Source organism: Sorghum bicolor, chromosome 7 (assembly GCF_000003195.3).
Source record: "Sorghum bicolor cultivar BTx623 chromosome 7, Sorghum_bicolor_NCBIv3, whole genome shotgun sequence".
Classification (NCBI taxonomy): Eukaryota; Viridiplantae; Streptophyta; class Magnoliopsida; order Poales; family Poaceae; genus Sorghum; species Sorghum bicolor.
This window is the reverse complement of record NC_012876.2, coordinates 17,799,272-17,809,681: the sequence shown is the minus strand read 5'-3', so window position 1 is coordinate 17,809,681 and position 10,410 is coordinate 17,799,272. Positions and strand designations below refer to the sequence as shown.

At 41.2% G+C, this 10,410-nt stretch overlaps 1 long non-coding RNA gene across 1 annotated transcript; it reads left to right on the top strand.

Moving 5' to 3' along the window:
• On the top strand, positions 7,517-10,122 carry LOC110437393. The gene is made up of 4 exons (XR_002455493.1): positions 7,517-7,628; positions 8,145-8,218; positions 8,696-8,773; positions 9,509-10,122. It is a non-coding gene; the product is annotated as an uncharacterized LOC110437393 (long non-coding RNA).

Here is a 10,410-nt window from a genome sequence, read left to right as displayed (position 1 = left end):
GATAGATATGAGTGCAGTCAAACAGAACCTCAAGGCCTCGACCCTGAGTGAATTTCCACTTTAATATACTCCAATACTAGGGATGGGCATAACTACCTGAAACCAAAAAAACATAAAAAAAAGAACCTGAACTTAAACTGAAAGACTCGAAACCAAAAGGTTTAGTTCTTTATTCGGTCATATAGCCAAAACCGAAATAACCAAAGAAACTTGGGTTCCTACTCTCGGTTAACCAATTAACCAAAAGAACCTAAATACATGAGTTGTACTTGTATTTTGTAAGACTTTCATTTACTAGAATTTTGGAATCAACCGGTTCCCATTTTCTAGAAACCGTTTTTTAGGAAACGGCTAATGCACGGCCGGCCGTGCATTAAGCTTCCGGTACGTACATTCCGTGTTTACGGAAGGTTTTTTAAAACCATCAGTAACCATTCCTATTTGCTTTTGCACTCCTTTTTCTCTTGTTGTCGTTTTCTACTTCTTCCAACTAACTCGCTGCTCCTAGATTTTCTAGGCATTATTTAGCTCATATCCCAAATATTACAAATTTGATACATTCACCAAAATAAGCCGAAATCAAATATAACTATTCATCACACATGACATTTTGGACATCTTGAGATATTTCGTATAACAATCCACATATGTCATTTTGGGCACCTTGAGATGTTTTGTATAGCAACTCAGGCTTCTTATAGAAGGGAACGTATCCTGTGTAACCCAGCTTCGTGTGCAACCTATGCAACTATCAATTAAGGCCACAAGATCTAAATCCAACGTCTGAGGTTTTTTCATTTAAACCCTCCCATCTAGATACACACGGGTTAGATTTAAACCCACAGGTGGAGGGGTTTAAGTGAAAAAATCCTCAGACGTTAGATCTAGATCATGTGACCTTAATTGGTGGTTGCATAGGTTGCACACGAAGCTGGTGCATATGATACGTTGCCCTTATAGAATACATAGACGAAAAGGTAGATATTATGTACTACTACGATAGAAATACATCTTGTTTGGACTAAATCTCCTTGTGTTGGTAATATATATACTGATCCACCATGCATCCCGCTTGCACACATGGCTCTCTTTGTTCATTTTATCCCATGTTGATGCTTGAGAGACCATCACACCTGCAAGTAAAAAATGTTAAAAAAATTTAGGCTTGCAGCAACTAGATGTCATATAGCATATATAAGTACTGAAACCTTGTCTATGCAAATGCATAAACATGAGGCACACCATAGCATGTTACTGAACAAAAATTACATAACCTTGTGTTTTTTTGCCTAATCCAGTACACTATTATTGTCTAATAAATTTGACTAACTACCTTGCATGCCATGATATAGCAGCACACATCTATCCTATACACTTAAAGTTGTAGATTGCTCCCCCTCTCACAAAACTCCTATACATGAACAGCTCCCAGACTCAGAACACTGTTCTGGTAACAGTATCCAAGCAACCACCGTCGGATCAGGCCGCAGTGAGCACCTACCGTCCATGCAAGGAATCATCATATATGTGTCAAAAATATAGATTTGGATGAGCTACCTCCAGATTTTCAATAGAAGGCTACATTGCCTATTTAGGAGCACATTGTTGCCTAACAAATGACTTAATTTGCCTACATGCCATGATATAGCAGCACACATTTATACTAACTGTCTTGCATGAAAGGAATCATCATATAGGTGTCAAAAATATAGATCTGAATGAGCTACCTCCAGATTAGCAACAAAAGGCTAAAATGCGCGGCGCTATCCAGGTGGCGGTGCAGGGAGGCGGCGACGGGGAGCTGGAAAGAGTCAGCACTGGGGAGCGAGTCCACTGGAGCATGTCGTGCTCATGGAAGAAAGGTGACCACGCGGGGGAGAGAGAGAGAGAGAGACAGGGGCGAGTGGAAGATGAGCAGGTGGGCGACGACGAACGTAAGAAGTGTCCGTGCGGGGCGATAAGATGACGGCCGGCCAAAACAAAGTCTTTACCATAGAAAAATCCTTTGGATACCATAACAACTTCGTTGTGTTTCATTGTGTATTTGTCAAGGAGCCCGTATATGGCTGGTCGGGGTCGCCGGGTGTTTATAGTGCTATTCTACACTCTAGGTGTAGAATACTATTCTACACCAAAGTGTTATACTGAACAAATTTCAGTATTATTCAGTACCCATATTTTAGTATTATTCAGTATTTCGCGGTCCTGGATGATACTGAACGTTGTTCAGTATTGCTCAGTATTTTTCTGCTCAGATTTAGGGTGTAGAATAGCGCTGCCGTATATATATATATATATGCCTAGAAGTTCAATACATAAGACATGACATAATATATAAATCCACTTAGTTGTTCTCATCATTCACATATACACATAGGAAACCGAGGAAGCCGCTATACATCACAATTCTACTGTATGGACGTAATCCGTCGGCCGTAGCATGGTGTTCCATCTCCTAAACTTCTCGAACTCAGGTCGAACCGCAAATTCACCTTCATTGTCAAAGAATGGTTCGCCTTCGAGCACACATTTCTCTAGGATGAACTTACAAATGTCCGCCTTGATTTGCTTGAAAGCGTGGTGTTCATTCTTCATCGTCTCTCCATGATCCTTCAGTGCTTCCTTGAGCTTCTTCCAGCTGTTGGTGTACTCCCTGCTTTACCTTAGGTTCTCGCAGGTGTACAAGCCACATGCCTTTGATCCCAAGGGTTGTTTGGCGCACTGCATGATCGATATAGAAGCATTAGAACACATATGTACCACAAACATGATTGAACTACCTTTGAAACATACTTACCGGGAAATCATGTCGGATTTTGAGGTGGTGCTTATGCCTCTTCTTAAATTTCTCCGTTCTCTAATTCTAGCATTGCGGATCCTTGAGATATGCACTATAAGCGCTGTACGAAGTGTATTAGTGTTAGCGTCAATTTGAATACGATAACCGTAAATGATCAAGAAGCTCGGTGGCTTACTTTTTCAAGCAGTCTTCGAAGGCTTTGTATCCCTTTTTGTCCGGGACCTGTAACGAGTCAAATATGACAATCCGGCCATCTTGAGGATAGATGAGGAAGGCAACCCAGTGGCCGCCGGCTAGGTCATTTCTACACCATTGAAACAAAGTATAAGTTATGTCGATGAGAAGGCATGATCCTAACCACTTTTGCTCTACATGGATGTTTTTGACTTACCCAAAGTGGTAGGTAGCCATAATACAATGCGGCCCATCCGGGTTGAGCTTCTTCACTACTTCAAAGATGTACCTTAACAATTTCTTCTTCTCCTCTTTCATGTTGTCTTCGTACTTCTTTTCCCTCTGTCGCACGGTCAACTCTGGGTCTATTATGTTGAAACCCTTGATCACTCTCTTAGCAATATGCATTGGAGAGAGGTATAGGATAGGATGGTGCCTTTTGTTGCTAATAGTGACCGTCAACCTGCACGGACAAGTCATCGTGTCCTAAAAATCATATAGTTCTCCAATACAAATGTAGAGATTGGTCTATGAAGGTCGCAATCATCAGTTACAGAGAGAATAAGGTGATTTGGACGATGTCAAGGTCTTCATCCCGCAATAGATTGTACATGTCCTAGAAGTCCACATGTAGCTGAATATCGCCACCGGGCAAGTGGAACAACTCCTTGGGAATCTTGACGGTGAAACCTGTCATCTCGGCTTTTGCCGCTTCCATATACCACAGGTGGAACTTCCTTGTATCCCACTTTTCATCGTCGATGAGCTGAGCCTTAGGTAGCATGAACTTTCCAAGCTCATAGTGGCCAGGACAGTCTTCCGCCTCGGTAAATAGATTGATCTGAAGAGTATTTGTAGGCCTGGCAAAACATGGATACAAATGTTATTACCATTTGATGTGTTATAGAAAGGTTACGAGAATATTATGTTTGTTTATCTCATACCTTTCGGACGTAGTAGTGTACGGGAGCAGTGTGGCGGTCATTAAGGATGAAAACGGTCGAAAAACTCCTAAATTGTTTTCTATTTTTACATTTGAAATACGAAAACGAAAACGAAAACGAAAACGGTAAAGTCGGACACGAAAACGAACGCGAACTTACGAAATATCAAGAATTTCGAAAACGAACCAATTCAAGCAGATTTATGTCGAACACGGTCGATATACGGAAACTCAATACGAAATACCGATGTGTAGTACCAAGTGCATAACTAAGTATACACACGATCAAGTTTAAGTGCATATAATAATTAAAAAGTGCATGATTCTTGGTCTTAGGTATTTAATACAATAGCCCACACATAAATAAGAACAAACAATTAATAGCTAGCAGGAACATAGCTAGCCACTAGTAGAAAGAACACAAATCCTTGGTGAGTACTCTGTAATTGGGGCTGTGTGACCGTGCAGTTGACTAAATTCGATTTAAACCAAATTTTGAATTCAAAATATTTCAAATTAAAAGTAGAAAAGTAGAAAACGGTCGAAAAATGTCTAAACCGTTTTCTACTTTTACATTTGAAATACGAAACATCTAAAATACAAAAGCGAAAACGGTAAAGTCGGACAAGAAAATATAAATTCGATCGGATCCAATATAGAAAGCGGTTCGGTTCGGTTTGCGATATTTCTGTTCCGTTTTCATCCTTAGCGGTCATGCATGCATCCTTGCTTGGTGGAGGAGGGGGCTTCAAGCGTAGGAGTAGCTGTTGGCAGAGGTGTCTTAGTCCTCGTTGCCTCCTCCGTGCCTCCTTGTTGTCTGTTTGGGCTCCGAGGTGGGCTGTTTGGAGGAGGGGCACAGGTTGTGCCCATGTCTTTGTCCCCCTCATCTACTTGTGTCTTCTCCTTATCTCCGCCATCGTCCTCGTCTTGTGCCTTCTCCTTGTCCTGGCCATGGCCATCGCCTTGTCCTTTGCCATTGTCTTCGCAGCGGGCGTTCCTGTGGCCAAAAGTAATTGTGTGCGGTTGAATAACCGTGGCGGATGAAAACTGTGCCTGCCACGGAGGTGGAAATGGGCTCGTTGCGGTTAATCAATCCTGTAGTAGTGCATATCACATGTGGGAGTACAATTGTTTTTTATAACAGGAGTACAATTGTTGATTATAGCATAGAACAGTAAATGAAGGCAACCAAAGAAGCTTCTTTTGGTATATATATACGCATGAGCAAAATCAGGATGGGGGAGAAGGGGCAACCAAACACGCCCACTTGTTCTTTGGTGGGGATAGTGTTAGCCTCTCGAGCTGTACAGTTTTGTTTCAACTGGTCTATTTACCTGGTTTTTGGTGGTACAGAAACATGTGAGGCAAGCTCTGTCCGAATTCGTACATATTTGTCATGCAGTCAGAAATAGTTGGAAGGTACCCACGAAACACGTCAGAAATCCATATGGCCTTTTTGTGCCGGACTTGCGTCCACCTCAATCCAGTATTTAGGGGATTGGCATTTGGTTATCCGTTCGGTTCCTTGAAAAGTTTAGTTCCTCGGGTTTTTTTTTTAAAAAAAGGTAAAGACTTTGTTTTGGCCGGCCGTCATCTTATTATCGCCCCACACGGACACTTCTTACGCTCGTCGTCGCCCACCTGCTCGTCTTCCACTCGCCCCTGTCTCTCTCTCTCCCCCGGCCCGCGTGGTCACCTTTCTTCCATGAGCACGACCTGCTCCAGTGGACTCGCTCCCCAGCGCTGACCCTTTCCTGCTCCCCGTCGCCGCCTCCCTGCACCGCCACCTGGATAGTGCCGTGGGCGTCGCCGCATCCATGGACAGGCGGCCTAGATCCAGGGTCTGATGCCCTAGATCCACGATCTAGTGGCCTCGCTCAATGCTATAGTGTTGTGAGGCAAGTCGCCGTCGCTTAATCGATTCGCCTGTAATTGTGAGCTGATTGATTTTGATGCTGATTTGTTTTTATTCGATTTCCCCACGCCTCATCCATGGTTGCAGGTCATACATTCCCCAACCCGACCTCCACTGCCAGGGGCCAGAGCTCCTTCCTACGCGGTTGCGCCTGGGGCCGAGCCTAGCCGACCGGTGGCCACAGCCAAGGTCACGTCGGTCACCTCCCCCGCCTAACTAGCTATGCAGGCGAGGAGCTTCCCAGACCGCCTGCGCGGCTACATCAGGGACCAAGCCGGCCGGCTTGCAGGCCCTTCGGCCCTCCACTGGCTCTTTTCCCTGTCGGCTGCACGGTCCTGCCCGCTCCCAATCCTTCGTCGGTGACAGATTGACAGTTAGGTAATAATGTGAGATCCAGATCCTGTTCTATTTTTTTAATATTCAGTGATTATGATTGAGTGGTTTTAGTTTTAATTTTGCTTTACGATTTTCGTGGTTGTTGTATATGTAGTTTTGTAATCTATATGTTGGTATTTGAGGGCACAATGTTCTGGTGCTTATTAAGTGTGTGACTGAATGATGGGATTTTAATTTGGTCATTCTCTTGTAGATGCATGCAGATGCTTGTTGAGCAGTTGATTTAAGATCATTGAGTACTGCTCAAAACAGAGGACAAAGAAGTTAGAAGGTGTATTTAAGATTCTGCATTTGACACCTTTATATGTTTAAGCAACAATATAGCACTGCATAGGCAACAATAAGAGTTCACACTGGCAATAACATAACATTGGATAGGCAACTATATATTATTTAGATAGGCAACAATAACAGCTTTGTTGTGTCACTGTCGTTGGGTCCTGCTCTGTATCTGTTTGTTTACTTTCTTGCAGTTATCCAAGTTGTCAAGAAGAAAGATCAAGGCTTCCAAGGATAATGGTGAGAGGAGCTGGCATAATGGCCATGCTCACGGGCACTACTTCTTAGATGTCATGAGTAATGGTGGCACTGTGGGGGTAAGTTTCAGTCACCGTTCTAGTTGAACCCTTACCTTGTGCGTATGAATTATGATGATTCACATTTCCCTGTCCTTTTAATAATTGCTTATTGTATCAACTAACGAGATTTTTTCTAAACATTGTCAATACTCTAGTATTATAGATCTTCATTCAAAAGATTCAAAACAAATCAGAGTAAGATTTTTTCTTGCCAACATTTACGTTATATAGACTGAATGAGGCTAGGTTACAGAACTGAACCGTAAAATTTTACCTCTGTCTACATCTCTGATGCAAAATTTTGAAGTACGGCAGCCATCACTCTGAACCTTTTTGGTACCCGATTGTGATTATCACATTTTATAGTACTAACCTTGGCTTGCATTTCCAATGATGCATCATCTGTCTTCTGACAACCACATGCAATCTTTGTCCAATTGCTCCACCGGCTGCTGTACTCTGCACCAACCAGGCTTGTTTATTCATTCATTCATCCATTAATTCATCTGCTGATGCGATTCTCCTCCTCATCACCTCAAGCATAGCACATAGGCAAGTTGGAGGTGGCAATAGCTAGCTACCTGCTATGCCATTGTTAATCCTCCTCTAGGTTTAATTTATACGGCGGGGCAACAATAAGGGCTCATACAGGCAATAACATAACATTGGATAGGCAACGATATATCATTTAGATACGCAACATATCAGCTTTTTTTGCTACCATTTATGATGACGACCTGGTCATGAATGCACAGGTGGGGATAGCAATGAGAAGGGTGGAGGTGGTTCTAGGGGAAGCATCTTTATAAAGGCTGCAACGATGTGAGTGTTTGTAGAATGATTTAATTCTATTATATTTTTCTTTCTGCTAAGTGAACTACTGAGATGCGAATGCAAGCTTGCTTAATTAAGTAGGATTTGGAAAAATAGTTACCAATTGAGAACACCAGTAGAATAAACTGGTAAGATAGTGAAATTAAGTTGGAGTTTGGAAAACATTTACCAACTAAAGTCGAGTGAAACAAATTGATAGATCCTACAGTTTCAATTAACGTTTTTAGTAGACATGATAACACCCAGATTTTTGTTCATGGTAACTTTCTCTAAGTTCACACTAATTTTTTTACTTGGTTTTTAGTGTTAACAATTATCACTTTTGAAAGAACTATAGGTGGAAAGATCAAAGATGCATATATCTCTTTACCATCTGTTTCACTTTATGGTTACCAGTCTTATCATCTTACCTTTTGACATGTTGTTGAATCTTTCTATACACATCTGGGATCTGCTCTGAACTGATCCCTACTTCTCTTTTTCTCTTGTATTCTTGTGATTTAGGTTTAACACTTCTACATTCATTGGAGATCTGCATGCCAAAGATGTACTACATGTTACTTCTATAGCAATGCTAGGTGATGGTTCATACAGTCATATGTCTCTGCTTATTTTTACACCGGGGGTGGGAGTGGGGTTGTGGGTTGCTAATGAACACAAATACTATACTTGCTTTTTCAGAATACAAAAACTACTTATTTAAGAAGACATTGTTGTCTAATGAATGACACTTAAATTGCCTAAGAAAATGCAACTTCTTACAGCCGGCTGCTGCTATTTTGGCCGCAAAAGTGAACTAGACTATATTGTAGGTATAACTGCAATAAGGTGCAGCTACAACCAAATAATAGCCACCGAGTAGGCTAACTACCAAATTTTCTTCATGTGAGTTCCTTATTTCTAAGCACACATGAAAATACTAGATGACTTATATTATTGAGCTAGTTGCCCTTTGTTCTATTCTCAGATTGTAGGCATTTTACCTGTGATGTTTTTTTTGCTTCTTGCTATATACAAATGTAATGAAAACAACTCTTTTTTGCATGCATTTACAGGGATAGTTCTTCATACAATGTCTAGAGGGCAGGGATTTTGTGGAGTATGTGTGCCGGTGTCCAAATGGCAGCAACGAGGTATGATGGCACACACGCAAAAGAAAAACACAACCATTTTCTTAGGCAATTTAAGTGTCATTTTTATGGCAATTTAAGTCATTAGTTAGACAACAATGTGCACATAAATAGGCATTTTAGCCTTTTGTTGCTAATCTGGAGGTAGCTCATTCAGATCTATATTTTTGACACCTATATGATGATTCCTTTCATGCAAGACAGTTAGTATAAATGTGTGCTGCTATATCATGGCATGTAGGCAAATTAAGTCATTTGTTAGGCAACAATGTGCTCCTAAATAGGCAATGTAGCCTTCTATTGAAAATCTGGAGGTAGCTCATCCAAATCTATATTTTTGACACATATATGATGATTCCTTGCATGGACGGTAGGTGCTCACTACGGCCTGATCCGACGGTGGTTGCTTGGATACTGTTACCAGAACAGTGTTCTGAGTCTGGGAGCTGTTCATGTATAGGAGTTTTGTGAGAGGGGGAGCAATCTACAACTTTAAGTGTATAGGATAGATGTGTGCTGCTATATCATGGCATGCAAGGTAGTTAGTCAAATTTATTAGACAATAATAGTGTACTGGATTAGGCAAAAAAACACAAGGTTATGCAATTTTTGTTCAGTAACATGCTATGGTGTGCCTCATGTTTATGCATTTGCATAGACAAGGTTTCAGTACTTATATATGCTATATGACATCTAGTTGCTGCAAGCCTAAATTTTTTTAACATTTTTTACTTGCAGGTGTGATGGTCTCTCAAGCATCAACATGGGATAAAATGAACAAAGAGAGCCATGTGTGCAAGCGGGATGCATGGTGGATCAGTATATATATTACCAACACAAGGAGATTTAGTCCAAACAAGATGTATTTCTATCGTAGTAGTACATAATATCTACCTTTTCGTCTATGTATTCTATAAGGGCAACGTATCATATGCACCAGCTTCGTGTGCAACCTATGCAACCACCAATTAAGGTCACATGATCTAGATCTAACGTCTGAGGATTTTTTCACTTAAACCCCTCCACCTGTGGGTTTAAATCTAACCCGTGTGTATCTAGATGGGAGGGTTTAAATGAAAAAACCTCAGACGTTGGATTTAGATCTTGTGGCCTTAATTGATAGTTGCATAGGTTGCACACGAAGCTGGGTTACACAGGATACGTTCCCTTCTATAAGAAGCCTGAGTTGCTATACAAAACATCTCAAGGTGCCCAAAATGACATATGTGGATTGTTATACGAAATATCTCAAGATGTCCAAAATGTCATGTGTGATGAATAGTTTATATTTGATTTCGGCTTATTTTGGTGAATGTATCAAATTTGTAATATTTGGGATATGAGCTAAATAATGCCTAGAAAATCTAGGAGCAGCGAGTTAGTTGGAAGAAGTAGAAAACGACAACAAGAGAAAAAAGGAGTGCAAAAGCAAATAGGAATGGTTACTGATGGTTTTAAAAAACCTTCCGTAAACGGAATGTGCGTACCGGAAGCTTAATGCACGGCCGGCCGCGCATTAGCGGTTTCCAATTTTTCTATAGCAAATACTCATCGTATTAAAATTTGCCAGGGTCAAAAGTCTCGTGGTCCGCTATTGCTTCGGTCTGTTAGGTAATAAATGTATTCGAAGCTAGATGCAG